General features: G+C 37.6%; 1 long non-coding RNA gene across 1 annotated transcript; it reads right to left on the reverse strand.

Annotated features, from left to right (window-relative positions):
* Window positions 1-17,383: 17,383 nt before the first annotated feature.
* On the reverse strand, window positions 17,384-18,282 carry LOC111999487 (uncharacterized). Its single transcript, XR_010630486.1, has 3 exons — window positions 17,972-18,282; window positions 17,796-17,876; window positions 17,384-17,695 (listed from the first exon to the last, which is right to left on the reverse strand). It is a non-coding gene; the product is annotated as an uncharacterized LOC111999487 (long non-coding RNA).
* Between the last annotated feature and the right edge of the window lie 5,152 nt (window positions 18,283-23,434).

Here is a 23,434-nt window from a genome sequence, read left to right on the forward strand (position 1 = left end):
GACAATAACATATGTTCAAGTTGTGAGAGTTAGTCATTTGCTTGGGATCCGTATAAAAGGGTTAGTCACAAATTGAAGGTTTGTGAGTCAAGGGAAAGAAGGCTACTACAAGATCAAGTCTAATTGGGTATTAAAGTGAAAGTTCAACTGTAGGTTGGTATTTCGGAATAGGCCAAGGGTAGTTAGTAAGATTCCTTATACTTGTAACCACTTAATTGTTGATTAGTGGATTCTTAGAAGTGATAATCTTAAAATCATCTAGTAGGGGTTTTGCCTTGTGAGATTTTCCCAATTTGTCAACAAATTACCATGTCAAATTTATTTTCCACTGCATTTAGTATTTTTGGTAATTTGTTGGTGCCTCCACGATTTGCGTGCAATTGAACCTAATTAATCAACTTGGGCAATTGAATTAATTAACCAGGATCAAGTTATCTTAACCCAACAGTGATTACTACCTCATGCTCTCTCTCTCTCTCTCTCTCTCTCTCTCTCTCTATATATATATATATATATATATCTGTATATATGTTTTAACTTTCACTTCCATGTTAACTTCATATTTGTATGTTTTTAGACCCCTTAAAACACAACCGTATTAACCTAGTAAATTAGCTAAGTAATTACTTAGTCCAAATTTCAAATCTAGGTTATCACAATCAAACAATCATATCATGTATAGCAGCGAAAATATAAATAACACAAAGATATGATCACCTAGGAAAACCAAACCGGTAAAAAACCTAAGGAGGATTTAACCTAGCTATTCTCAAGGTAAACTTGAATCCACTATAAAAAGAATTGAAATTTTACAACAAGACTTAGACCACTAATATCTTATTCCTACCCACCAATAGAGAACTTACTAACACGACCACGTGCAAGCTTCGAGACCACGGACTTCTTATTTCTTAGATTCTCCAGCAAGTACAAGCACCCCCGCTTGCGTATCTTTAAGCTCCTTAGTGCAACAACTGAATGATTATCAAGTTCTTGAAGAAATCTCCTCGTGATAATCCTAAACTTGTGTGAAGAAAAGCTCCTCATAGATCTCACAAGAGATTCACACAAACAGCAATATGAGCAACATCTAAAACGTGGCTATGATTTGCCTTATATACGTAGGGCAAAAACATAAAACCCTTAACGTTTTAGGAGTTAGGGCTAAGTTAGAATAATGCAGTAAAAATGCATTCTGCCTGAGATTCAATTGATCGAGCCTAAGCTTCGATCGATCGAGCCAGGTCGAAATGCATAATAACTACTGCATTAGCTCGATTCCAATTTTACATAAAAGAACCAACTTTGAGCAAGTCTATACAAGACTAACCAACTTGTTTTGATCATGGTTTGCTAACAATACAAATTAGAGTTCTAAATACATGAAATCTTAAGTCCCTTAACAAACTCTTCCTTTGGCAATCCGTGACAAAACATAACTAAAAGCTCATAGTTTACAAAATAAAGCCCTTTACAAAACAAATCCAATCCTGACTACTATCTATCAATTACAAATGTAGGCAGCAGCTCAATAGAATCAACCTGTATTTCCTAAAATACTCAACAAACGCATAAACGCATGTGTGGAAAATACAAGTAAACAAAATAAATTCTTGATTTCACCAAAACATAAAATAAAGACATATATCAGTGAATATCTCAAAAAAATAAGTCAATAAGCAGTGAAACAAGAAATAGAATAAATGTATCTCCCCTAACATGAATAGCCCAACAACAATACATCAAGAGCCAAACAAAAATGTAAATACAAGGTGCGACTCCTAGATACAATCTAATCACCATAGGCTCCAAACAAGATCAAAACTCCCTCTATCAACAAAAACTCTACAAGCAAGCTCTAAAAACTACTCCATCTTTTTGTGACGGAATGCCAAAGAATAATCAGAAGCCACCATCAAAAGGGGGAGATGTAGGGGATCATCTAAAATATGCCAACTCGGCACACAAAGCACGAACCTTATCGAGCAAGTCCACCAAATCCTGTCCTTGAGCCGCCTGAACGATCAAGACATGATCCAACGTACGTCGAATGTCAGAAGCATCCGAAGTAATCAGTGGAGGAACATTAGCACCAGCACCAGCACCAGACGCCTCAGCCTGTGCATCACCTATAGAAGAAGAAGGAGGGAGTATAGCACCAAAAGACTGAACTCGAGCTCTCAAGTGAGCAGCCCTCTGCCAAAGGAAAGTGGCACCTATGGGACCAGTAATGTGTACGGGCTTAGACGCGGGGAAACCATCTAAACCTTAAAAAAAAAAAAAAATCCTATGAATGAATATAAGATAAACAAGAGCATAACCAACAGCGCTACTTCGATGAATCTCGTTCAAAGAACGAAGAAACAGATAAGGTAAAGAAATAGAAGCATCAGAAACAAGGGCATATAAAGACACACATCACTCAATAGGGATGGTGTGGAAATGAGAGATAGGCCACAAAGAATGACACGATATCCTAAGAAGAAGATAGGTAGTCTCAGTGAACTCAGCGAACGTGATCTATGGATTAGAATTTCACTTGATAGAAGACCCAGTGATGTATGATATGACGTCATCTAAGGGTGGAGACTCCTTATAAGGATAAACGGGCTGCCTAACAACCGGAACCCCAAGAGTCTCAGCCACTACCCTAGGGGTAATGGTGAACTCAACACCTCGTATCCAACTCCGAACAAAGGTGTTGGAATCATAGACGTGGCAAGAGAGGTTCAAATAGAATTCTCGAATCAGGGCGATCGGGTGGGGATGATCTATCTCCAACAAAGACAACCAACCTCTACTCTCAAAGTTTGCCCTAATGGCAGGATCTAACTCATCTAATAGAACAGAACGCTCGGCCCAAATTTTTCTCTTACTGTTCAACTTATCAAAGGCCTCTCTGCTTTTGGCATCCTTAAACAGCTCACTCCTAAAGGGAGACTCAAAAGAAGTGGAGGGAGTCCTATGGGCTCTAGTCTTCCTAGGCATGATGCTAAGGAAAGGACAAAAACACAAAGCAGAACCAAAAAGAACAAAAAAGGAAAAACCAAGGGCAAACTGCAAGTTAGCACAAAACAAATATAGAACAAAAATCTATATGATGCATGAACAGTTAAATGTCATGATGCATGTTCTAATACAGTGAACTAAGTTCAAATTAAGTTTAGATTCACAAAATTGGCTTGAGCATAAGGTTTCTAAAAAAAACCCCAAAAATTTGAAATCCACTTGTTTTTTTTTTTAAAAATTTGACCAATTGATCATCACATAAATTAGAATACATAATATAATGATTAATTACATTAATTCAACAAGCCAATTTCACCAATTAAACTCAATTTGAACAAAATCCCCAATTTGGGTACATTCAAGCCCTAGAAAATTCAATTTCTCACAAAACTCAAAATTGATCAAATTAACTCATCAAGATCAGGTTTATAACATCCTAGCACAAAAACCCATTGATCAATTTCAGAAAATAAAGCTTGAATAATCAAAAATCTCAATTTTCCATAGGTCCAAAAATTTACCCACAAAACCATGAATTAATGCATGAAACATGAAGAGGGAAAAAAAAAAGTATAATGGACTTACCGGTCTCAGGAGAGGAAAAATTTGCAAAAAAATCCGGAGGAAAACAACAAAAAATTGAAGTGGAGCCTAATCCAAATCGGAGAGAGAAAGAAAAGTCTAAAAACTTTTGAAAAAATGAGGTTGAACAAGTCAAACCCAAATTTTAAAAAAACCTTATTTACGATTGTCGATTGATCGAAAATCAGTTTCGATTGATCAGATCAGACAAAGGCTCACTTAAATTTTCAATCGCAATTTCGATTGATTGAAGAACAGGTTCAATCGATCGAAATTGTAAAAAAGATAAATTTTTGAAAAACTCAATTTTCCATAGGTCCAAAAATTTACCCATAAAACCATGAATTAATGCATTAAAAAATAAAAAATAAATAAATAAATAAATAAAAGGTATAATGGACTTACCAGTCTTGGGAGAGGAAAACTTTGCAAAACAATCCGGAGGAAAACGGCAAAAAATTGAAGTGAAGCCTAGTCCGAATCAGAGAGAGAGAAAAAAGTTTAAAAACTTTTGAAAAAGTGAGGTTGAACAAGTCAAACCCAGATTTTTAAAAAACCTTATTTACGATTTTCGATTGATCGAAAATCAGTTTCAATTGATCGGATCAAATAGAGGCTCACTTAAATTTTCAATCGCAATTTCGATTGATAAAAGAGGTTCAATCGATTGAAATTGTAAAAAAGATGAATTTTTGAAAAACAATAGATTTTGATGCAAACTCTACTCAAAGCAATGAATTTTATGAGTAAAATGCATAAGTATGAGATGTAATACTTTTCAAAAACACAAGATTTAAACCCAATTTTCCCAAAATTTAGATTTTCAAACAATCTCCTTTTAAATTCTCAAGCAACAACTCTGTTTTGCATAAAACTCAAAGTATTTTCAAACTTGGTTAGTCAAACCAAAAACACACACAATAACATGTACAAAGTTTAGTGAAGAGTAACTCGTGTAGTGTGTGTAACTAGCAAAAGATTGAGATACATGTGAGGTGATATGTGAATAAAAATCAAACACAAAGTCTATAAAATTCATCGTATAGAATTTAAAAGAGATTATCACCTAAAGAGTTACATCATATAACTCTCACATCTTCTAAATCATAAGCTTGCAATCATGTAAATTTCTTGAATTTTGCCTCATATTATACACACCAATTTTAGTTGTTTAGAAACTTATTAAAATAACCGAGATAATGTACACACCAATTTTATTTATTTGATTTAGCGTTAAGTCCAATAATGTACACATCAATTTTAAGCATTTAAATTGAGACGACACTTTATGTTCTTTTTGTGCATATGCTATACTTTCTTGAGCACAAAATCTTACGATATGCACTAAGGTGTTCATGATTTGCTAGTGAACAGTGGTGAGATGGTTATTTATGCTTTTCTCAAAAGGTTCAAGTCCGATAGTCAAAGACATGTGACTTCAAGATCAAAACAAAGTGATCAAAACCATAAACATCTTTCCTACACAATGTGCACTATAAAGTTTTAACTAGTAAAGTACAATAAATAAGCTCATTCAAGCTAAACAAGCATTTGAGTGATTTACGAGCATCCAAAACTTTTGCATCCAAAAGTTCAAGATCGAGCACTTTGCATCCAAAACTTTTTAGATGCATTACGAGCATTTAAGTTCTTATTCACATTAAAGTGATTTCCAGCTCTAGAATTGAAATAAAGGTTTAAAGTCTTTACCAATTCACCAATAAGAGCCATAGGATCTTGTGCTTGAGGCACAGGCACTTTTGGCATATATGCTCGCTTAGCTGCTTGCAGCTTGTAACAGTTAGGATGAATGTGTCCAGACTTTCCACAAAAATGACAAACCCAAACAGGCTTACCATGTATCTTGTCCTTAGAATGGGTAGACTCCTTAGGTTTGGACTCTTTCAGATTAATCCTAATCTTCCTAGGAGGTGTGACCTCTACAGGTTTAGCAGTCTCACTTACAACCTCACTTACAGGAGGTTCAAAGGAAGAAGAATGAACAAAGTTTGTGGAATTTGGTGCAGACACAGATATGCTTTCAACAAAACCTAATCCAGATTTGTCAAAAGGAGCCTTTTGAATAATCAATATTTGATCAAGTTTAGAACTAGCAGATCTAGTAACAAATAAACATGTTCCAAAGATTTAACTTTATCAAGCAAAAGCATATTCTCAGTTTTCACATTATTCAAAAGTTCATTAGCATTAAATAATTTAACAAGCAAATTTTTCTTATCAAGCTCAAGAGATGCAATTTTCTTTAAGTCTAATTCAACATTCATGGCATCATTTGTAGCAACTTTGCAAAGTTTATTGTAGACTTCTTGAAGATCTGCATCCTCAAAGAGTTCCCCATCAGAAGGGTTCTCTTCAACAGACACATTTTCATTAACTACAGAAGTAACAATGAAAGCAATGAAATTTTCATCCTCGTCACATCCGGATTCATCATCAGAACCTTCATTATCACTAAAGGTTACAACCATAGCCTTCCCTTTAGACCTCAAGTATGTAGGACATTCAGATTTCATGTGACCATACCCTTAACATCCAAAACACTGAGGACCCAAAGAATTATTTGAAGATTGACCAACTTTTTATCTAGGTTTTTCATTGTTGTTAACCTTAGTGGGATCATTCTTCCTAAAGTTTCTAGGTTCAACACTGTTTGTACCTCTTGCCCTTCTGTTATTGTTCCTAAGAAAGTTTCTAAAGTTCTTGATAAGGTAAGCAATCTCTGTAGCAGAGAGCTCATCATCAAATTTACCAACCTCAACATCATCAACTGACTTAAGAGACATTGACTTGGATTTACTAGTTTTGGGTAGGTCCAACTTATAGGACTAAAGAGATCTTATAAGTTCATCAACAGGGATGGAGTCCACACCCTTGCTTTCAGTTATAACAGTCACTTTGGGTCTAAAATTTTCAGTTAAACATCTAAGAATCTTCCTAACAATTTTAGGTTGATCATAGATTTCACCCATCACTTTGAGTCCACATCCATGTATGCAGAATTAACAATGTCATTAAGTTTAACATAAAATTTATCAAAGGATTCATCATCAGACATCCTAATGCTTTCAAACTTAGAAGTTAATTGCTGTAACTTATTTATGTTGACAGCCTTTGTGCCTTTATGCACAATTTGGAGGATTTTCCAAACAGTATGAGCNAAAAAAAAAAAAAAAAAAAAAAAAAAAAAAAAAAAAAAAAAGCTCAAAAATTCAAATGTTAAAATTTCTAAAAGACCAAAACATATTAAAAAATCAAATGATTCACTGCTTAGAAATTATTGAAACAAAAAAAAGTACATATATATGACTAAATAATAGAGAAATATAAGAGAAAGATGGCTTACCTTCAAAAGAATAATCCATAGCTATAACTATTGAAAGAAATCAAAAGATTCAAAATCTACAAATTATAGATAATATATATATATATATATAAGAGCAAGACTTTGGTACAGTACTTAGATGTTGTTTCTTAGTTTCCCTCCTTAAAATTCTACCATATAGATTTTTTCTCATGAGATGTGTTGATACCAATTTTGTTTGCCCTCAATTTTGCGTGTCAGACCCTCCAAAAATCCAAAAATATTATTTTCTCTCTACGGAGTCATGAGAACATCTAGAATGACGTGGTGCAGCCCGTTCGGGCACCGGAGTAACCAAAGTGACTTTTTCTGCTAAAATGACGAAAATGCCCCTAGTTAGTCCTAGGTTTAAACGAAGGTCAAACATGGTCCGAACTCTCACAAAATTACATTTTTCACATTTTTACTTCAAACCCAAGCTTCTTAGAGTTTTTTAGCAACTTTGATTGAGTTTGACCAAGTTTGACTCGAAGTCAATCTTAAGTGGGTCCAAAAACCCTAATTTTAATCCGGTTACTGAAACGGGTTGAAACCAATGCCACTACAAAGATTATCAAATTCTCATTCCAATGAATATTCATGGGTCAAAATCGAAGTTAGAACGGCTGAGATATCATGAAAACCGAAATGACGCATTAATTGATGCGCCTCAAACTTCCGAGAGCCATAACTTTTGATCCGACTGTTGGATTTTTGAGTTCCATACCTTCTTAGAAACTGAAAATCAAGATTTATCCAAAGGAGTCAAGATTGGCCCAATCTGAGGAGGATTGAGGCCGGCGGCTTTACAATGGCCGCAACCTCGATTTTCATGCCCGGGGCTATTTAGGCACACCCCAAACAGGGGAACACATTTTTCTAAAATTTTCCTTCTGCTAAGCTGCTAAATATTTCCCTAGCATGTTCTTGCTCTTTTTACCATGATAATACGCTTTGTTGCTTTCTTTGACATGTTTCTTACTTTACCTTGTTTCTAGCATGTTCTTAGCTTAGCTCCGCATTTTTTATGCTTGCTCACATGCTTGTATGTTTAGATCTAGATGCTTAGAGTTTTTATGCCATGTTTTGTGCTTAGATCTAGGTTCTTACATGCTTATATGTTTAGATCTATGTGCTTAGGGTTTTATGCCATGTTTCCTTTGTTTTGTTCCTCTTTTTGTTTTGTTTTTTTGTTAGTGTTATGTGCTTATGTGTTTGATACCATGTCTATGGTTTTGCTTTGCTCCGATCTATGCGCTCATATGCTTTTCACCATATTTTATGCTTAGATCCGCATCCGTACATGCTTATATGCTTGGATTCATGTTCTTCCATGTTTATGTGCAAGCTTTCACATGTTCACACATGCGTTTTACCTATGCTTAGATCTACATTTTTACATGCTTGCGTGCTCGGATCTAGGTTTTCACATGCTTATATGCCTAAATCTATGTTCTTACATGCTTATGTGTCTAGATCTCTGCTCTACTTGCTTTATGCCATCTTCCATGTGCTTGTGCACTCCGTGCCATGTTTATGTGCTTAGACCTAGGCTATGTTTGTCTTGCCATGTGCTATTGTAGCCCTTTTCACTTTACCTTTCTTTCTTGTGTTTTGGCCATATGGTTAGGACCCGATCTAAACCCTGTGGTCTTTGTCATCGTCCATATGCCTTGGCCTATATCAAAGGGTTTGGATCACCCATTTGCATGTCTATGCTTGCTTGCTTCTATGCTTTATCTTCCGTACTAGTCTCTCTAGTTCTAGGCTTTGCTATGCTTAACACCCTTAGTGGGTTATGGTTGTGTGGTTACATTTGTCGCCATGGCGGGTGGTCGAACGTAGGCCTACGGCGGCGGTGGTTTTCTTTCCACCACCAAAGATTAAGGCTGGGCATCGATAGACTAGCGACTCCACTAGGGATCGATGAGAGTTTAGCCTTTAGAGTTTTAATTTCCGCCACACCTTTATCCACTTTCCATATATATATCTACTATGATTTGAAAAAGTCTTTCCCCTTCATTAAGAATTGCATGACATATACACCCTTTTGAGCTAAACCTGAGCTCCACACTACTGGCGTAGTCTCACCTCTTTTAGGAATTTCATCACCCCATCTGTAGGTGTATGGACCCCAAAACATCAGCTGTGTTACCCATAGTTAGCTTTGGGGCTGATATTGTAGGCACTTTTGGGCCTATGGGTGGACAAGAGTAGCTAAAAAGGCCCCCTCGATCCTTCCTGCCCCATAACTTCCATGAAGGGAGGGTATGGTAATTGAGTACCCTAAGACAGGAACCACCTACTAGTTAAGCCTTTGCATACAGTTAGCCTAGTTATGTTAAACCCGTGAGGACTAGATCAAGCCAAAGCCCATCAGGACTAGGAAAAACCTAAAGAGTGAACATCCAAGCCTAGGAAAGGATACCCTTCTAAGGCTAGAGGTCAAGGAAAAGTGTCTTGTAACAGGTGCGCCCTTTTTGCTTGCGCCAAAGAAATCGTGCTCTACTCCAGGTTCCTTCTATCCTGCTTGCACATCATTCATGATTAAACCCCTAGGAAAAGCAACCCCATTGCTCATACACGTTAGATCATACCATATCCCTAAGGGTTTACAACCCTATAAGGGCACTCATGCATACACTAATTGGTTTTGTCACTTAATTGTGCAAAAATAAAATTTGTGGCAAGTAACTAAAACTCTGTTTAGGGGTAGATGCTGTCGGAAAAATGTTAGAAATCGAAAGGTCCAAGAGGTCCAAGTCGTTTAGGTTGTAAAGATGTCTAAATTGCCAAGAAGACCTAGATGTCAAGAATCCAAGGACTCCTCCAAGAGATCCAAATCGCCAAGAGGCCCCATGATGTCCAAATTGTCAAGAGATCCGAATTGCCAAGATGTCAAAATAGCTAAGAAGGTCCTAGATGTCAAGAATCCAAGGGCTCCCCCAAGGGATCCAAAGGTCTAAGAGATCCATGTTATCCAAGTGTCTAAGAGCTTCCTCGAGAAGTCTGCGTTATCAGAAGCCGAGCTTTCTCCTTGCAGTCACATTTCTTGTATTGTAAATGGCCCATTATTGGAGTAGTCAAACCCATCATTGTAAAAGCAAAGTTTGTACAAGCATGTAATCAAAGGAAAGGTCCTTCCCGCATTACTAAGCGCGTCATGAAAGTTTCAATTACTTGCCTATCTTTTGCATTAATCTTGCATCATAGTAGAAACTCACCATGATGAATACCCGTGCAAAGCCACATTTTTTTGAAAATGGTAGGTGCATGTTAAATGGCAAGAGCATAAACTAACTTGATTTTGGTGTTGTGTTTCCACTTTGTCAAATGCACCCCGTTTCTTTCACTTCCCACTATTTCTAAGGATCAAAAGATTGCTAAAAGGAAATAGTCTAAGCTACATAGTCTAAGCTACCACCACATCGTGATCCCATCATCACTAGGTCTCACGCAAGAGAGATGTCTACCAATGGTACTTCTCTCCATGAGGGAACTGTTCAGGAAGTCACTCTTTTGAAAGAGCAAATGTCAAAACTGATGCGCATGGTGCAACAGTTAATTGTAGGAGGAGGACAAAACTCTTCCAATCATAGCCAAGGAGGTCCCCAGACTAAGAATGGAAATCAGCCTCCACCAGTACAGGAACAGGGTCACAATGTACTACCCCAGCGTAATAACTAGGAAACAGATCCTTCTAAGGACAAGAACCCTGAATCTAGGTAAGGCCAAGTCAAGAGCCAAGTGGAAACTATAGCTGAGAAGCTTCGTATCATAGAGGACTCCAGCGTCCACGAAAGCATTAACCTAGACAGTCTAATCAACTTCCCTTAGGTCATTATGCGTCCCAAGTTCAAGGCGCCAGAGTTCGTCAACTATGATGGTACTGGAGATCCTTGCATGTGTTTGCGCATGTTTTGTAGGAAGATGGCTCCCTATAGGGATAATCACCCTTTGCTCTGCCAGATTTTCCCTGATACTTTGACCGACCCCACGACCATATGGTATGTGAGATTATAAAAGACTTCTAGTTGGAGGGAAATGGCCAATTATTTCTTAGAGTACTGCCGGTTCAACACCAAGATAGCTCCCGACCACACAGTTCTTCAAAGGACTAAAAAGAAGAATGGGGAATCCTTCTGTGAGTATGCCCAAAGGTGGCGTGAGCTAGCTTGACAAATGCAAAACCCTATGATGGAGAATGAGATGATTAAGTGGTTCATTGATGACCTTAAGTCTCCTTACAATGAGAAGATGATCAACACCCAATTCACTCATTTCGTTAGCCTCATCCCTATTAGGGAGCGCATTGATGAGGGTATTAGGAACAAGAAGATTATGGATGCCGAGTCTCTGAGTTCCATGATTAAAAAGCAAGTCAAGAGAATGACTAGTCGCAAGACCAAGGAAGCCGATGTTTATATGGTCGATAATGCATCAGAAAGCCCTAGGAGTTTTGCTTCTACTTATGCTCTCCCAGCAACTAGACCTTATTAGCAACAAAATCGGTCTGCTTAAGCACCTAACAGAGCCTTTAATCAGAAAGGAAGGCCAGAAATGCCTCATCAATTTAGGAGGGAGAATCGAAAGTACACTTTGTTACCCATGCCCATGGCAGATCTCTATGCTTACCTACTGGAAAGGAAGCTAGTGACACCAATATTTTCGAGACTCAAGGAAGGCCTTCCATCGCCTAACTTTGACTCGTCCAAGAAGTGCGAACACCATTTTAGGGCCGAAAGGCATACCCTTGAAGAATGTTACCACTTGAAGGATCGTATCCAAGATCTCATTGACAAAAAGCTAATACAATTCAATAATGCAACCGCTCCAAACATCATCACAAACCCTTTACCTCCCCATCAGGAAGGGAATGTGAATGCCATCATCACAATGGAAGAAAGGGTTCCAAATTTCTCCTCACCATCATTCCCATGGAAGGCTATACTCCAAGCCTTGGTCTAAGAGAGCCACTTTGATCTTAAAATCATGGGAACCCTAAGATTGGGGAATCTACTCATTCTGTGACAATGAAGATAGCCACGCCCTGTTTGACTATAAAATGCTCTGAGCACAAGTGAAGAGCTTAGCCAAGCGTGGTATTATTTGGATTGAAAGAGAAATGATGCAAAGTGATGACTGTATGGCAGCCAACTTATGTCCTCTAGCTACCCAGTCAAAGCCAACTACAATGTTATATCAGTTGGGTCAAGGAAGGATTGGAGTGAGTATTTACTGAAACGCCTTGGCTAGGTTGCTCCGGCACCTTCCTCTTCTGTAGTCATTGAGGAGATTGTAAAATCACCCACGGATTCAGGGTCATTAGATTCTGAGAAAAGGCAAACCCCTCCAGCCATAGAGGGATTCACTACTCTAGTTTCTACCTTGCTTGCGGTTACAGGGCCAACTTCATCATCAGTTCAAGAGGGAACCGCTATCATTCCCGCTATCCGAGGTTTCGATTCTCTTATTTTGTTAAGGCCTGCCTCAAGAATCTCCAGTGTATCTAGCTCAAAAACCCTTGAGGCCATGTTGCCAAGTCTGGTGGTCATTAATCCAAAGACGTTCTTTATAGCACCCAATTTGCAGACTTGAGAGGGTGTTATCATTCATATGCCTAAGCCATTCCCTTATGAAGATAGTCACCACATTCCCTGGAAATACAATGTGTCCTTGATCTCCACTCGAACCAAAAAAGAGGAGTTCTGCTCCAATATGTGGATCATGTTAGGAACTTATGTTAATATTTTATGTAATTAACTAATCCTTTGACAAAACACACTTTACTTGTTTTTTGGGTAGATCTAAGATGTGTTTAATATTTTAAAAAACATGTTGTTCAAGTCTAGTATTAAAACCAAGAAAATTGGACAAAGAAATAAGTGAAGAAAAGTTGTTCAATAAAGCTGGACAGATAGCTCGACACTTGCGAACAGATAGCTCGATAGCTGCTCGACACCTCTCGATAGCTAGGCTATCTATCGAGCTCTTCAGTTGTTTCTTATCACAATCTCGACACCTCTTAACAGCTGGTGGATCGATCGAGAAAGCTCTTGTCCCCTCGACACCTCCTTGACACCTCCTCGATCGATCAAGAAATACTGAGCCTTACAAAATTCAGATTTCCAAATCTGATTTTCAGCCCATGTTGACATGTATGTGTAGGGTTTCTTTTATAAGACTTATTTTAGAGGCTGTCACATAAGAGAATACAATGAGAACATATGCAAAAGGTGACCAATGCCTTATTCTCTATGATCTTCATTGTTGAAGAAATGAAGAACTTTGCAGCCAACATTCTTCTTCCTCAAGTTGGTAAGTAAGTCATGTACTAGGATTCGTGCAAAGAAGTTAGTCACGTATTAGGATTCGTGCATAAAAAAGGGTGGCGTTCATATATTGAAGAGTTTAAAGGTTCTGAAGTAGTAGAAGGTTTCTGCTGTGAGTTCATCTACAGGGATTGTAGAGTCTAAGGATAAAGGTTTTGTACTTGATCTAGAACTTCTCTTTACTATAGTGGATTGCTTTTCGGGAAGGTTTCCCCCCAGGTTTTTTACTATGAAACTAGTTTGTTTCATTAGTTTTTCTGGGTCATCACATCTTGTCTTATTTACTTTTCCACTGCATTTATTTTTGACATGATATTGATGTTTGTTTGTCTTAACAAGATTGATTCATAATAAATCTAACTAACAACTTGGATTTAAAACTTGTTAATTCTATCAACCGGGATCTAAATTTCCCAACAATGGTCACTATTATGACTGAAGAACCCCTGACTTTCTTCAAGGAGACTTCTGTCCCCTACATAGGTGCTAATGGCTTTCTAGAGGCAACCTTTCACAGTTTCGAGCTAGTCTCCATGATTTCCAGAGCTTCAGAACTTGAGTCAGTATGGCCCTTCGCTACTTTAATGGCCACCAAGGAGTTGCTCAAATTTGGCTATTAGTTAGGCCAAGGCCTTGGTGCCGTAGGACATAAGAAGGCTTCTTTGATTGAGCTCCCTAATAACAAAAGAGGTTTCGGTCTAGGCTACAACCTCTCCAATAAAGAACTCTTCCAGGCTTCTAGAGGAAAAAAGAGGAAGTGCAATGGCTAAGGGATATCTCTTCCCCACATCAAGGTCACTTTTCTGGCTCCGGGCGAGGTCATCAAATCAGAAGTAGCACAGGGAATCATGTAAGGAAGAATCAGATCTGGCTTGTCTCGTCCGTCTTTGTCTAGAGGAATTTTTAGTGACTGTCATCATATCCCCAAGGGATGATCTGATTGTTACTATCGGGCCTTATGTGCTAGGCAAGACAGTAGGCCTTTGGATCGCCGAGCCCTGCTTTGTAGTTGCACAAGCTGAGTAAGGAGTATTCCATTATCGTGTGGTTGGGTCCTCCAACTGCCCAAAAGAGTTGGAATAGCATATCTAGTTTGTTTTGCATGTTTATTTCCTGTTTCCTGTATTCCTTGTTTACATTTTCCAGTTCATTTTCCAAAACAAAGAAAATTTTTTCCTTTTTATCATTATCAGGCATGAACTTTGTTTTCCCTCTATCCATAATCCACTAATGAAATTATCCAGCGTATTATTCAGGAAATCTTTGCATTTATCTCTTTACTTTCTCTCTTATGAATATGTGTATGCAAATTGTCTTATGTTTCCTTGTATATGTTCCGTTCTATAGGATCTATTCTAATTCCCAAGCGGGTACATCGTCCTATTGCTATAGCGAGGATATTGATGGCATGAATGAAACAATAGAGTTGGAACATGACATTGAAGGATTAGAGGAAATTCTGATCTGCCTTATGATATTGAAGTTATGGACATTTGATCCAAACCTACATTTGTCCCCCATGGACACCACCTTTTGTTTGCCTTTTTGCTTGTTTGCCTTCTCATTTGTTTGCTTGCTTTCTTGTTTCTTGGCTTGCCATTTCTATCATGCTTATTTACTTTATGCCTCTTTCATATGCCCTATGCATCTCTTTCTTTCCATTGCTTGTCTGCTGGTTTCTTGTTCTTGGCTTTGCATGTACACACATGGAGCAAGAACGCATGGAGCTAGCCTTTCCCATTTAGTTATGTACTCTTTAAAACCCCCTTCCTCCCTCCCTCCTTCCTCCCTTCTTTCTCTCTTAGATGGATTGTATTAGGTATATCATGCCATATATCATTCATCCTCATCTCTAGAGTATGGTGACACCTGTTTATTTTTCTACATCTATATTTTGGGCCATGCTTTAGGGATGTAGGCAATTACTTTTCTGCTCTGTGTGCTTGCATTATGCATTATGTATGTATATATATACCTACTTGCCCCTTCCAATGTGACTATTACAGTCCATGTTACCTAAAGCAAAGCAATGCCTAATTTCCACCGTGAAAGTAAGGTGATATGTCGCTGGATTTTCGCCATAAAAATCTGGTACTTTGCCTAAATGCCTTAGAAAAGCATAAATTGGGATCACACTCATTCAAAAGCCAAACCTCAAAGCCCCCCATGGATGCGAAGCCCCAAAAACCAATACCAAAATCATGTTTTTACTGCCAATCTCCAAAAATTAAGGTTTTATAAAAATAAAGGACTGTCCTTGGACAGGCGTTGTGGGTGCCTAACACCTTCCCCACATGTAACCAAACTTCAAGACTCAAGAATCAAGATTTTTTACCATCCACATTAGATTAGGAAAAAAAAAAAAACCTTTTTTCTTAGCCTAGAATTGGTAATAAAATCAACTAGAAACAGGTGATCAATCACACCTTAGAGAATACCCAATGATTGGTGGCAACTTTACTTACTTTTGGTAATTCCTTAAAATTTGGCCAAGATTCCCACCACATTGCCAAAGGTAAACCAATACCTTCCTCCAATGAGAGAGAGAGAGCACCCGAAGTTTTGCTTGAACCACACCAAGCACACCAACCAATCGAGAAGGGCCTCCAACAAGCCCCACGTCCGTGAGAGCATCGCCATAGTGGGTGGTCGAATGAAGGCCCGACAACGACGATGCTCTGATCGAGGTTTGGTGTTGATAGGCACTAGGTTCAAACTTAGTATCATAGTAACTGGGATAACATGCAGCCTACTTACTCTTTCAAGTCCACTAGTGATTGTAAACATAACAATAAACATAATCTACTTACTCATTTTGTATAAACATAAAACTTTTGAATGGACTTTTATAATAAAAATATCAAAATGATTACTTTTAAAAAAAAAAAAAAATTATTACCGTTATATGTGGTTCTTAACTTTTGCATTTTATAGTCTCTAATGTTTCAATTGTGTTAGTTTATTCCATAACCTTTTGGTATTGTCTCAAACTGGTCCCTACCATTAAGAGATGGATTGAAAATAATGACATGGTTAATGTTGGAAATAAAATATTTTTTATGCAACTTGGGTTTCACATAGACTAATATGACCACGGGGGGGGAAGGGCGGGGGGGATTGAAATCCCTATCCACTTCCCCAAAAAGTCTAATTCACGAATTACTCCAATAATTATAAGACAAAGACAACAACTGCTAGGAAATCTTAGCTATTATACCCTAGTCACTCACACCCCAACACCAATTTTACTAAGAAAGACACTAAGAGATCCAAAAGCAATCAGACTCTGAGATCTCAGTATTTAATTAAAAAAAAAAAAAGGGTTCGGCTCCCCCTCCTATTTAGAATCCTCATGTTTTCTTTAGTTTTTGTCAAGATGACTGACACATGACAAATGACACATCCAAAGGTTAAAAATAAAACACCACATCAACTATGAATTTTCTCTCAATTTTTGGGTCTTTCATTCTCTCTTTCTTTCTTTCCTTCTCTCTATCTCTTCCTAGCTATCTCTCAAACATTATCACCGCCACCTAAGCATTAGAGGCATCAAGATCAAAACTTGGGAAAAAGTGAATTCTGAAAGTTAAGAGAAAACCCAAGTCTGATCCAAGTTTGCTTTCCTTTCAATCTTAATATACAACTGAACCTGAGAAAAGAAAACCACGGAGGGATAAAAATCAATTGAAGTTTTTGACATCGAAAAAATTTGGCCATTCCCTGATAACGTGTTGGGTCTTCAATAAGCACAAATCAACAAGAAATATACAATAAATTATGTAGCCAAACAACTGCTTAAAACAATTTAAGAAAAAAAAAATTAGGCAAAAATCTAAAATTGACCCTCAAAGTTTTAACTTTTGTCATTTCAATTCTCTAAATTTCAGCTTTCTCATTTCAGTTATCTAAGTTTCAAATTTATTAATTAAGTCCTCCCTCACCCTTCTATTAGTTGTTCCGTTTACTAAGGCTTTTTTTTTTTTTTTTCGCAATTAAAAAAGAAAAAGAAAAATTGTTATTAAAAAAAATAGAGAAAGAAATAAGGGGAACGATGTCATTCCCACTAAAAACAAAACACAAAACCCAACCCCACCCTCCCTACCAATACTTTGCCTCACCGATTTCTGAGAAAACAACTAAGGGGCTGAGGGACTGCTTGAGGTAGAAAGAAAGAGAGGGAAAGTGAAAGAGTGAGAGATCAAGAGGGGGAAAGGGAGAGGGAGACGGTGAAAACAACAAAGTTCTTCAGCAATTTGGTGGTGCAATACTTGGCAAGGGAGGCCGACAGCCAGATTCCAAGACAGGATTTAGAAATACCCACAATGAGGGTCGCCTCACCGTGAGATTTCGTTTCTTGGACTAGAGTTTTCTGGGCCTTTAAGCCGTTAATCAACTTCAACTTCAAATCAACCTAAACGAACAAAAGTAAGCCTATTTGGGTACTGAGGGAAAAAAAATTTTAAAAATTTAAAAACTCGATTGCAAGTCAAAACAGAGAAACTGGAAAGCACCTCTCTCAATTTGCAGACAAATTCATACACAGAAAGCATGAAATTAAACTGGTTCGCAAGCGAGAGAAGCGCAGCCGTGCTCTGTACAAAACCAAACGAGAAAAACCCATGAATTTCTTGTTAATTACAATCATATCTATTTCACGGAGAAAGAGAAAAATGCTAAAAGCACAAACCAGTGGGAGTGTCGATGACGTGAAGGGCAATGACACGGTCACCGAATTGTGCGACATCGCAAAGTGTCCATGTTAGGAATGTTCGGCTGGGCGAGTCTAACTCCACCCTCTGTCCCAGTCTCTCGCTCTCCCTATCCCGATCTCTCGGTCTCTCCCTCTCCCTTTCCCCCCTTGATATCTCACTCCTTCACTTTCCTCCTCTTTCTTTCTCCCTCAGTCAGTCCCTCAGCCCCTTGTTTTCTCAGAAATCGATAAGGCAGGGTATCAGTGGGGTGTTGTACTTAGTGTTTTGTTTTCAGTGTGGGACAACGTCGTTCCTCTTTCTTTTTATTTTATTTTTTGTAATAACATATTTCATTTTTTTTAATTACTAAATTTATATAATAAAGGAAACCCAAAATGGCGTCGTTTTAGTTAGTAAACGGCAACAACTAATGGAAGGGTAACAAATGACTTAATTGACAAAATTTAAAACTTAAAGAATTAAAATGACAAAACTGAAACTTAGAGGACTGAAATGACAAAAGTTGAAACTTAGAAGGTTAGTTTTGGATTTTAACCAAGAAATTAAAAACAACATCAAAATAGAACAAATGATTTTTTAACAAGTAAAATGAAAATGGCTCTACAAAAGGAGGACAATAACGTGTAGGACCTGCACACCCACCTTGCACAATAGAGTTTTCTTGGATTTTGGCAAAAAGATCTTTTATTCTTCTTTGATTTCCTCATCTATTGTCTCGTTTTTACCCCCTTTTTTCCAGAGATTTATGTTCTTGGGGCCTTTGATTCTCAGGCAACATTGATGGTGTTGGAAAGTGGGGCAAAGAGAGAGAAGGAAAGCAAGAAAGAATCAAAGAGAAAGACCCAAAAATTGAGAGAAAATTCATAGTTGATGTGGGGTTTTTTTAACCTTTGGATGTGTCATTTGCCACATGTTAGTCATCTAGATAAAAACTGAAGAAAACATGAGGATTCTAAATGAGAGGGGAGCTAGACCCAAAAAAAAAAAAAAAGAGTGTTCAAAATTAATATAACAATATATTTTTTTTTCTTACTAAACAAACACTGAATCAAATACATAAACCCATAAAATTCAAACCCACAAGCAAAACCAAAACTGCCAGATCAACTTGATAATAGCCTTGTACCATATCCACTTTCTCTCAACTCAAATCTTCTTTCTCTCTCTATTGGTTTCGCACAAGCCCACTCTCTTGCCCAAGAAGTCCATTTGACCTTAATAGTTTCCTTAGATCCAAATCTCTATTCACCATTTGTGAAATCACCAAGAAGCCTATCTAGCAAAAGCTTTTCATTTTTGAACTTTCTTGTCTGATATTTTGCTCTATTAGCTTATTTTAATTTGGCTTATCCACTTTTGGGTTTGCAAATACTAACAGCAAAAATATTGATGGGAGGATCGAATGGTAGCATAGGGCCCTTGATGCCAATTGTGCTAACTGGTAAATTTATTTTTGACACAGATAAAGGGTTGGGTATTTGTTGGGTTTGATGGTATTTTTGGGGTGTGATTTTGATGAGAGGAAATAAATGGATTCCAGTTTTGGTTTGTTTAATTGTCAAGAAAGTACAAGTTATGCTAAGAAACAAATAAACACGGGGACTTTGTTGTTTTGATCTTGTGTTTGGGTTTGATTTTCCGGGCTTGTGTGTGTTTGTATCCTAAGAAAAATAGATAGAAAATGAGAAGGTCTTGTTGAAATTTTTTAAGGAATTTTTTTAATTTTGTAAACTTTTTTTTGTTATTTAATTGCATGGTCTAGTGGTTTTTTTTTAAATAAATGCTGAGGTGTAAGTTTTTAATGTTGATTAAAAAATTTTAACATTATTTTTTTAGCCACGTCAACATCAATTATGCCATCTTTGCCACGTAAGCATTTTCCATTAGTAAGTTAATAGTAAAGACCAAATTGACTGCAAATTGAAAATAACTAGGACCAGATTGACTGCTATCAAAATTAAATATGACTAGACTAAATTGATATTTTTGCCAAAAAAAAAAAAAAAGCCACTCCTATTTAGAACACCATGTAAGAAAACAACCGATTATTAAGGGAAACCATAAAAAAATAAAAAAATAAAAAAAAAAAGGTCAAAAAAGACTAAGAGTCCTTGTCTAAGCAGAAACTTAAGCAATCAAGTTGGCTACTTAGCTTACTCTGGACTAGGCTTGTTCAACCCACCTATTAAACTGACCCACCCGCCTAGATTGACCAGATTGACCCTAAAACCGCTAGATTTGAGGCTTGTGGCGGTAGGCAGCAGGTTCAGACCTCTAGAAACCAATTCTGGTGGACCAATTGGCAGGTTGTTGCTTCAAAAATTGACTCCAACCGACTTGACCAATCTCCACCAATAAAAAGCTATTGTCCGCAGTCATTTTAAGCATTATTTGATCAAATCTCGCTAGATCCAACAAGATCTCGACATGATCTAGAGGATTTCGGCCAAATCCAACTAGATTTTGGCCAAATCTGGCAAGTGCTGTCCAAATCTACTCCTCCCTGACCTAGTTGAGATCGACTACCACTCCGACCCGAGTCCTTCACCAGTTGGCAGCAGGTCTGGAAATTGCACACTTGATTTAATCAGGTTGGTTCTGTGTTGGTCACAAACCAAACTCGGATTGACCCGTGGACAGTCTTACTCTTTATAGGCCAAGAATGTATTGACCCCATGTGATAAATTTACCAATTGAGTTAGTCAAGTTAATTAATTAATTCAATTAACATGAAAAATGCGTAGTAGCACAAACAAATCACCAATTAATCTAAATACAGCGAAAATTAAATTGACACGGTAATTTATTTACGAATGGAGAAAACCTACATGGCAAAAACCCCATCGGGTGATTTTAAGGTCACCACTCCCGAGAATCCACTATTATCAAAACAAGCAGTTATAAGTAAAGGAATCCTAATACCTTATACCAATCTACAGTTGAACCATTACTTCAATATCTAATTGGACTTGTTCTGTAGTAACAATCTTTCATTTTCAATGCACGGCTCTCAGTACATGACTAACCAATAGATGTGTAGATCCTAATACACGACTTAATCACCAACTTGAGAAAGATGTTGGCTGCAAAGTTCTTCAGTTCATCACACGATGAAGATCACGAAACTCCTTGGTCACAAACCCCTAAGGTGTACAAACACAACAATTTCTTCAAGAAAAAGATGAATTAGGGCAAATTCTGTCTCCGGTCACAATTTACATGAACACAACTTTGCTTCACACTGGCCCAGCCTTTGACAGCCCTTAAAATAATCATTATATATGTTTAGGGTTGTGAGAAAAGAAATCCTAAACACATACTCACGGATTTAAGTGAAATCAGCTCTGAAAAACTAAATTTCATAAACCTCGATAGATAGGGTATCTATCGAGCTAGCTATCGAACTTTGAAATCTAGCACTCTTTCACTTGTTTCTTGGACAGATTTGTATGGCTATAACACTTGATCTTGAAACCTTGTCACTTGAAGCATTAAACACATCTTAGATCTACCCAATTATAAATAAAGTGCGTTTTGTCAAAGGATTAGCCAATTTTAAATTGACATATGTTCCTAACATCAAATCACATATGTCCTAACAACTCTGGACCAAATTTTTTAAAATGTGATAATAGAAAGCCACTCAAAGATTTCGGTGGATGCTCTTATATCACCAGGCAGTTTAAAAATATAGGGGATTTCTGTTCTTTTAGATTGGCAGCATTAATACCAAATTGCAATTATAGTTGGATTCCTACTTCCTAGAGAAGCTAGGGAGCTGTTTGGTTTTTAAAAAACGATCACTCATCACTCCTTACTCAATTTTCATCACTCATCACTCATCCCTCTATAACGCATCACTTATCACTGAAAATACCACAGCTTCCTCTTATTTATTTATTTTTTTTATTTTTTTGAGAAACTAGACTGGAAACACCAGCCTAGCTATTATTGAAATAAGAACAAACTTTAAGAAATATTAGCAAGAACCAAAGGAACAAACTCCTCCGGGATGTCTTCTAACCAAACTTGAAATTCTAAACCTGACTTGGCTTTTTTCGCCAGTGCATTAGCAACTTTATTACAATTGCGATTAACATAAATAAACTCTGAAAAACTCAATTGGGCTGCCTCATGAAGGATATCATCAATAATGTGACAATAAATGGATTGGTCAGCTCTACCATTTGAAAGTCCGTTGATCACAATTTGCGAGTCACCTTCGAAAAGCACCTCATATAGACTCAGTTCCTTGGGCAAACAAGACAGCTCGACAGCATGCTAGTGCTTCGACTTCAGCTATTGCTGAAGGGAGGGGAATATGCATGGATAAGGAGCAAATGATTTCTCCTCTGTGGTCGCGAATCACCACCTCGATACCCACCGAGTTACTTCTTTTGAAGACTTCTCCATCGAAGTTGGCTTCGAATTTGGCATTGGGAGGTGGACACCAATGGTGGACAATGGAAGCTTGGTTTGTCACTTGCTCAGGCTCCTGCACCTTAAGGAAGTCCTGAAGAAAGTTTCCTGCGGCTCTTGTAATGTGTTCCAGTGGTTGTGAAGGGCAATTGAGGCTAATTGTATTACGCCTATTCCACAGCATCCAAGCCATAATGATGAAATACTCGGCCTTGTGTTCATCAGCAACCTGCAAAAACCTTGAAATAAAGTTAGTGAAGTCCCCAGGAGAGGGATGAGCCAGGTCCCAAACCCAACTGAGATTCTTCCATACACCTTCAACCTCTACATAGCCCCACACCACATGTATGATATCTTCAAGTTGGACTTTACAGTGGCTGCATAACTCAAAAGGCACAATGTGTCGTTAAAACAAATTATCCATGGTTGGAAGAGAGTTGTTGTAGGCACGCCTAGCAAAGTGCTTCACCTTGTGAAGGACACATAGCATCCAAATTCCTATCCAAAAAGATCTCTGGGGGATTGGGTTAGAGCTACTTAGGTTGGTGGCTAAAGCATTAGAAGCCAACAACCTGTAAGCATTTCAGGTAAAGAAATTTCCCAAAGGAGTTTTGGACCATACCATCTGGTTAGTGAGCATTCTTAAGCTCAGTGGAATGCTTATAATTGCATCCGCCTCCTAAGGTGGCATGTTTGGCACTTGTTTCCAATTTTGATAACTCAAAAAATTTCACTTTTTGTGTGATCCACGGATTAACTTATTGCAGCTTTTACTTTTTTTTTTTTTTTTTTTCCTTTCCTTCAACCCCCATTACCCAAACTCACTTAACAGCAAAGCAATGGCATCGACCGGATTGTGGAAGAATCCAGAAACTAAAAACGAATTTAGTAATCAAAATTATCGTTCATAAGATAGTCAGGGAAGTACTAAAATGCTTTTTAGTCAAAGTCATACTTTAGCATTATTTATTTGTTTATTAATGAAATACCGAGCCGACACTTTTGACTATAAATCCGCG

This window comes from Quercus suber, unplaced genomic scaffold (assembly GCF_002906115.3).
Source record: "Quercus suber isolate HL8 unplaced genomic scaffold, Cork oak 2.0 scaffold_159, whole genome shotgun sequence".
Taxonomy (NCBI): Eukaryota; Viridiplantae; Streptophyta; class Magnoliopsida; order Fagales; family Fagaceae; genus Quercus; species Quercus suber.